This window comes from Phasianus colchicus, chromosome 9 (genome assembly GCF_987193195.1).
Source record: "Phasianus colchicus chromosome 9, bPhaCol1.hap1.1, whole genome shotgun sequence".
NCBI lineage: Eukaryota > Metazoa > Chordata > Aves > Galliformes > Phasianidae > Phasianus > Phasianus colchicus.
In genome coordinates this window covers 5,273,235-5,281,347 of record NC_143444.1, presented here as the reverse complement: position 1 = coordinate 5,281,347, position 8,113 = coordinate 5,273,235, and the positions used below count along the sequence as shown (strand labels likewise).

The 8,113-nt window shown below is 38.2% G+C and overlaps 1 long non-coding RNA gene across 1 annotated transcript; it reads right to left on the bottom strand.

The window, feature by feature from the left end:
• Window positions 1–1,125: 1,125 nt before the first annotated feature.
• LOC149916779 (uncharacterized) lies at window positions 1,126–6,443 on the bottom strand. The gene is made up of 5 exons (XR_016468936.1): window positions 6,263–6,443; window positions 4,957–5,062; window positions 3,211–3,250; window positions 2,524–2,632; window positions 1,126–1,356 (listed from the first exon to the last, which is right to left on the bottom strand). It is a non-coding gene; the product is annotated as an uncharacterized LOC149916779 (long non-coding RNA).
• Window positions 6,444–8,113: the final 1,670 nt, after the last annotated feature.

Genomic DNA, 8,113 nt, shown 5'->3' with positions numbered 1-8,113 from the left:
AGATACGGAACAAAATTCGGAACTAGTAAGCTTACTTCAAAAATCTCTAAGACAGGATCCACCAACAAATCTGTGTCTTATGCGATTCGGAAAAAGTAGAACCTGAGTACCACTTACAACTAAAGCAATCTTCTGTCTGACCTACTAGCCACTTCTGCCATGCTAATTGCATTATTTAAAACCTTCAGTGTTTTGGGTTACTTCTAGTCTGAAAGGAATTTGGGAATGATTTAATAATTTTATTGTGTTGAGGACATGAAAAATGTATATTTCCATACTATCTCTTCCCCCCCCATTTGTGAGTACAAAATACAGTAAATAATTTCCAAGTTAGAAACAGTTAACATTGTAAGTACAATTATTGCTCTGTGGGAGCATTCCACAGATCAGCAGAATCCCCTCTCCTTCAGTTACGCCGTCATAATACTATGAGGTGGTATTAAAGCCCTACAGGGAACGTGTGCGCAAACACAAAATAAGCCAGAATTCTTTAACCAAAAAAATGTCCAGCCTCACTAGGATCAAAGCGTGACAAGTATAAGAGATAATAGCAGGCGACGGGAATGAAGGATTAAGGCAGCGATAAGATCCTTCAGTTATATTTATCAGCAGTGTACATAAGTGGATGATGGAGCCACAGACTATTTAAAACCAAAGCAGATTGGACACTGCTCAATCGCATCACATCACACAGAGCACACTGTGGGGTCCCGCTGGCTCTCACTAACAGGTGTTATAATCTTTTAGGTTTCCAAATAAATCCTCACCTGCATTCTATATAAGTCTTTAGCTCCACTTATGACAAATGCCAATAAATATTATTATCCACCTCCATTAGGGGTTCTACCTAACACCCGCAGGGTTCACTGATCCCATACATACCTTGAGGCATAATCGTAGAGCTAAATGAGGCCATCAGAACCTCTATGCTTTTTTGTGAAGAACTCGTTTTTGTGTGTGTTCACTCATGAGAAGCAGAAAAAGCAGAAACCAACCACGGAAAAATTACTCACAAAGCATGACGCTGATGGAAGGCTACCTAGAGAATGAAGCATGACACCAAAGGCAGCTTAACACTATTCATACTATTAGTATGAGAATGCACTCTCACTTTTTAAGCTTACATCTTTATTTGCTAATTTATTTTAGTACCTTCTTACATTTCCGAGGATCACAGGTAACACATATTTAACAGAATCTGAGATCAGTGAAATGGGAAAATTGGGAGGACCGTTCTCTGTTTCAAAAGTCCAACAATTGCTGAGGCATTGCATCTTACTTCTTCAGCCCCAGAAGTGGCTTTGGAGGGTGGCCCCAGCAGGCAGCTAGGACCGAGCCAGTCACTCACTCTGTCCCCTACAGTGGGATGGAGAAGAGGATCAGACCAAAAGTGAGAAAAATCATGGGTTGGTATAAAGACAATTTAATAAGTGAAACACAACAAAACAAATGGAAAACAAGTCGTGCAATCAGGTAATCAATTACTCACCACCTCCCAAGAGCAAACGTGTTCAACCAACCTATGAGCAATGGTTGAAAAACTTGCCTCCCCTGCCTTCATGGCTGAGCATGATGTGAAATGATATAGAATATCTTATCTCTCTGATCAGTTTTGGTCATCTATGTCCCTTCCGAACCTCCTGCCCACCAGCAAGGCCTCTAGCTTTCTTGCTGCAAGGGACAGCATGAGAAACAGAGGTCTTAAAGTTGCTCAAGCATTGCTCAGCAATAGATGTGTTATCAGCAATGTTTTAGTTGTTTAGCAATGTTTAGACAAATCTAAAACAGCACTGTATGAGTTGCTATAAAGAAAATTAACTCCATTCCAACCAGAACCAGTAAATAAGTTTACAGGAGACTGACTATTCTTAAGCAACAGGTATGAACATTCTATGAGAGTAAACTACATGTCAGGGTATTTTCCAATCACAACATCCATTATCAGGCCACTTTTTTAGAGAGTGGCTTGTTTTGAAGGTGTCGTAGTAGAGCTTTTTTTTTTTATCTTTCACAGCATTTTTTTTCCTATATGGAAAAAAAATCATGATTGAGAAATCTTTCTGATTTGGGAAACAAAACAAATTAAATACATTTGTCCTTTTTTTTTTTTTTAATTATACAGAGAAAATGATTTCTTCATGTACTCATAACTGGTGTTTTTTTTTTGCTATTTATGCAATTCTTTACATTAGAAAGTCAATAACGCTAACGACTCAGTTTGAAAAAAAAAATCATGCTACAGCTGTTTCTTAAGAGTAGACAATGATTAGACTATAACTGTAAGTGCATCTCTAAGGAGCAGATTGGTTAACTCCACATTGACCATATTCGTATTAACACCAGCTGTCAGCTACAGAATTTATTCAGTCTCTAACAGTGTTATTGTCTCAAAAAAAAAAAAAAGAAAAAGTAACTGACAAATACTTCCTACGACAACACCACATTGTCCAATAAATTCCAGTAGGTGGTAGAGAAGATCTACTGCTCCTAGATAGCCCAAACAATACTTAATGAGAACTTTACCTTAGAGTTGTTTTCATGTTTTGTTGTTTTATCTAGCCATGCAAGTGCACAACTGGGACACTGAGATTATCCTATGTGCATGTGCATGTTTTCTCAGTGCTGCCTTCACCTGAAACCACAAGGAAACAGATTCTCATCTCCTGGAGTTCATAATAGGAACATGACTTAATATTCTGTCGTGTAAGAGATTTCTGATATAAGGCAAAGTTATTTTAAAGGTTGAACAAAACCAAGACGGCCAACTCAAAACTGGATACGTAGCATTTTCTGAATGGGGTCCTAAGATTTGATTTGCTTTCTCTACAATCACATTTGAAGAAATGCAACTGCAATTATGCTACTATGGTAAAGGTGTTTGTACCACCTTACATATATGGATTGCTGCTGCCCTGTGATTTGGCAAAACTGAAGAACTAAAACATAATCTCATTCTTCTTTGCTGAAAGTTTTAAGCTCATGCTTCAAACCAAGCAGATTCCAGAGTGCTTCACAAAATACATTTGGGCTTTGTGCTCCGCTGCTTTGACAAATGGAGAACATAATCAAACAAATGAAGTAAGAGACATCTTTTTTACTGCTGTCTTTCCTTTGTGACTGAGAAAAGAACCTGAATTCTTTCCAGTATTTATCCTCTACAAGTGTGGAAGAATTCTACAAGGGTAATGTCTGCAGCTGACAAAAACATACCTATGGTGCTCTGCAACGCCCAAACTCTGCAAGTCAGGAACTGTTAAAAAAGAAAAAAGAAGTAAATTGAATTCATCCATCCAAATTCCTCATGCTTTTTCTGAATCATTAGCTTAATGGCCCAAACAAATGATAAATGCTTGTAATACTGCTATATTTTAAGTGTATGTTAAAAACTGAAAACACACTGTTTGAGAAACTGCATTGTTCTTGTTCACTGTCATTAGTGGCCCATGTATTTTGATTCTTATGAGGTAATGACATAATAACAAAGGTTATTTTCAAGTCTTACTACAGATCTTTTGCTCAGCTTATTTCTATGGGAGATAACTACATCTGCTGAGATAATGCACCAGATGTTATTCAGGGAATGACTATAAATTTGAAGTAATATCTGTAAAATAATCTATTTTCCAAATGCAAATTGCTTTCTCTGAATGCCCTTTTCTTCCCAGCATAACTACCCTGTAAAATTCCACTTTTCTAGTATGTAATTCCTTCACACTGCAAAGCACAAACAGAGAATTTCAGTGGTATCTGTCTGTTGTCCCCTTTTCAGTCCATGAAAAATTTCTTTAATACACCTTGGCAAATATATATTCCACTTCTGCAAACATTCATAAAGAAGAAGAACCCAGATTTTAATCAGTATCTCTTGCTGGTTGAAGACAGAATTGTTTTTGCTGTAGCTCATAGCGACCATCTTTCGTACAAGGGTTCAGATGTAACAGAACTTTCAATGACTCCATCACCCTTCCAAAACCTCATCTTGTCTGGAAGTGGTCTTTTATATGCACCACAGAAAATGCATGTAATGAAGAATGCAGAAAATGAAGAGTCTTATATTCATGTTAACACTTCTGTCTTCCTTTATTAATACCAGCCTATCTGTGATAGTGATTATTTTGTGTGTTAATACCTTGCCTAGTCCAAAAGGGACTCGATTCCAACCATGCAGAAGTAACATAACAACACCAACAAGATTTTATTTATGTCTGTGTGACCATACTAGGTTCAGGCAGGGAGAGGAGCTGAAGAGAAGATGCATAACTTCTACATTTAGATATAAAAAAGTTTAAAGTACACTCTGTTTCTTTGCAAATCTATTGAAGTGTTAGCCTAGTGATTCTCACAGTGCTTTTAAAGTCAGTGCTTGTGGTATGCTGTCCTCTATTTCATTTCTTTCCAACATATCAACTACTGGAAGTACATCTCATACAGTAGGACATTACTTCTGGTACTGAAGTGGGGACTAACAGTCACTGAGAAGAAATTTTCCACAAGAGAACAAGGCATTTGATGTATAAGACTCTTCACCACAGTGCTTCAATGGGATTTAAAACACAGCTCCACCTTTACTCTTTTCTCTATAGTACTTTTCATTTTCTTGAAAGTAACGCAGTTTTCAGTGGTTTCTTAAAGTCTACTATCAATAAAGAGTGACTACATTAATATATCAGGTTACTCAGAAATACCAACCTCATAAGGTTGCCTACAAAATCTTGGAAACAGACAAAACACACCTTAATTAAAATTTTCTATACAAAGAGAAAATTTGGTGGCATTCTATACAGCACAGATAATAGCAACTGTGAAGATGTGACAGAATAGACTTAAATTTTCCAAGAACAGGAGGTAGCTAGGCTGCTAATCCCTAGAAAAGCTCATGTTCCCACATCTGAAGTGCTGTTTACCCCTTCCAGATATGTATGCCTAGCTATGTCTAGTGAGTTCACATGAACTTACAGATAACTTGCAGATATTTTCTGAAAAGAGTGGAGAAACATCAGTGGTCTTTTCATCATTGGTCTTTCCCATCTCAGAAAACTGGTGTCTGAATGATACTTGTAACCTGAAAAAAAGACCAACAATTTTTGTCCTTTACTGCCAAATGACAGGGTAAATGTAAGACATAAGAAGTCTGTGGGCCCCAATGGGATTCATCCCAACGTACTGAAAGAACTGGCTCACGTCATCACAAAACCTCTCTCAATTGTTTTTCAGTGGTATTGGGAAACTGGAGAGATCCCCATTGACTGGAAGCTGTCAAACATCCCAGTTTTCAAGGAGGGCAAGAAAGAAGACCTTAGAAGTAACAGGCACTCTTCAGTGGCTGATAAAATGATGGAGAAGACTATTCTAGGGGGTACTAAAAAACACTTGAAGGCAATGTAGTCCCTGGTCATAGCCAACATGGGTTGATGAGGGGAAAGTACTGATTAACTAAATTTTTCCTTCTGTGACAATGTTATCCTTGTACTGGACAAAGGGAAGTCAGTTGTTGCAGACTTTTTGTATTTTAGCAAAACTTTGAACACTTTTGGGCCAAATGTCCAGCATACACCTAGATACACACATAAGCTAATGCATGAGCAATCAGTCAGGCTCAAGGGGTTACAGTAAGCGGGGTTACACCAGGTAGTAGCCACTACTAGGGCTCCATAGGACTGCATTTTAAGGCTAGTCCTCTTTGATATTTTAATACGTGATGTGAATGCAGGACTAGAACGCATACTAAATACATTTTTTGACAGTACTAAACTGAGAGGACCTGCAAACTCCCTTGAGGGTAGAGAGGACTTCCAGAGGGATCTTGATCAATTAGACTGCTGGACTGTCACCAACCATATGATATTTAACAAGAACATGTTGTGGATGCTGCACCTGGAATGAGGCAACCCTATGGAAACCAGGAGACAAGAAGCTGGAGAGCAGCCCTGCAGAAAGGGATCTGGGAGTTCAGATTGATTGTAAGTTGAATACGAATCAACAGTGCTTGCTGGCAGCCCAAAGGGCCAAGCACACCCTGGGGTGCACCAGGACCACTCTGCTCTGCCTGGTGTGGCCTCACCTGGAGCACCAGGTTGGGTACCAGATACAAAAAGAACATAAAGCTATTAGTGTCCGAAGGAGGGCTATGGAGATGGGGAAGGGTCTGAGGGCAAGGCGTGTGAGGAGGGGCTAAGGGGAGGCATCATGGAGGCTGCAGCTCCCACAGGGAATGGACAGGGACAACTCTACCAGACATATGGTTTAATTTTTAGATACTTACGTGTGAAGCCAGCAGTTGGACTCAGTGATCCTCGCAGATCCCTTCTACCTTAAGATATTCCATGATTCTAAGTGAGTACGCAGTCATTTCTCTGTATTTCTCTGATTTATTTTTCCCTCCAGAAATAAATTATAAAAGTTCCAGTTCATTCCCTTACAAGTGAAATGCTGGTAAATTCCAAAAATAACTCCTCTGCAAGAAAAGAAAAAGTCTCTGGCTGTAATTCCATTCAAGTGAATCATAACTCCATTTAAGTAAAAGCATATAGGTCAAAATATGTTTATGAAGCAAAATTCTAAACACAGCACATTTGTTTCTATACTGAGCAAACACACAACTTATTTAGATAAGTAGTTCAATTTGTGGATGCACTCAAATAGCAACAAAAAATAAAACCCAGGAATATGTCACACGTTGTTTTCAAAGCAAAATACAAACACTTGGACATAGGCAATTAAGCATTTGCTATGTTTTCTAGATGAATATGCAAATTTGACATTCAAATCAATGTCTAAAAATAATCTCACCCATTCAAAAAACACCAAGATCATAAGGAGTGCAAAGTGTGAGCCTTTTTGCTTTAATTACTTTGCCATAATATCAGCTAAGGGCAGGGCACTTCAGTGGATTATCATTTTGCTCCTCCCAACTGTTTCAAAGGTCAAGTAGAGTTTCCCTTGACAAAACATGTATAAAATGGAATTTTTAGATGGAGAATTTACAGGAGACCAGCATGCAGAGAATCCATTACAGCTAAGAGGAAGAAGCTACTGTAAGAGGGTGACAGCACTGTTTTCATAATAGTTTTTTCCTGTTGCAAATTAACAGTAACTGCTGAACTGGTTTAATAAACTGCATGCATTGTCAGTAGCTAAAAAGAAACACAGAGCCAGTTCTGGAAAAAAAAGAGAGTGAAAAATATGGGTAGATGAAGTAAGAAAGTGTTATGGGATATGCTATTAAGATGTGTATTTACCAATACACAGACACACCACTGCTTAATGTAGATTTACAAGAAAGAGGAATCTGATGACCTCTAATTCACTGCCACTTGGCAGAGGTAATGCACCTCCTCTATCTCACACGATGATGTGCAGCTCCTCAGGTGAAACTAGTTTGGATTTTGCACTGCCAGTTCATGGTTCTTGCCCCATTCAAGTACAGTTAGTGCCATGGTTCTACTGTTTGCAATTTCAACATTCTGACCTATGGTGAGATTTTGTAATATTTGATTACTATCACTGAACAAAAAGCAACAAAGTCCTCTACAAGAGGACTTCAAGTCTGCTTCAGCACCATTTCAAGGTCTAGAACAGAACTGTGGTGGCAATTAGATCTTGGAATGGACATCAGTGGAAGATTTATATTGTTCCTCCAAGATAGTATTCTTTTAGCTTTTAGGTATTTAACAAATATACACAAGTGAATAATATCAGAATATCCTTATTAGATTTAAAGCAGGAAAAGGGCCAGAAGAAGTGATATGAGTTAAGGAAACACAACTGTACAGCTCTAGATTAACGGGAAGGGAAATAATGCACATTGAAATATAGATCAGATTGTGTCCACTGTGCATCTAGGTGCTATGAAATGAAAGTTAAACTTAACTATGAATGGTCCGTGCCAAAGTCCAGCAAAGTCAATCTTCTCTTTTTTAGAGGGGACAGAGTTGGTAAGACTCAAAATCAAATTCTCCTTCTTTGATTTAAACTGCCTTTGGTGTGAAATGACTGCAGAACTAATTCAGTCTAGGACATCATTACAGCTAGAGTGAAAACTAGAGAGAGGAGCAGAAAAACACCAGCACATCAGCAAATCTCTTTATATATGTGTGTGTGTGTTTATGTATAC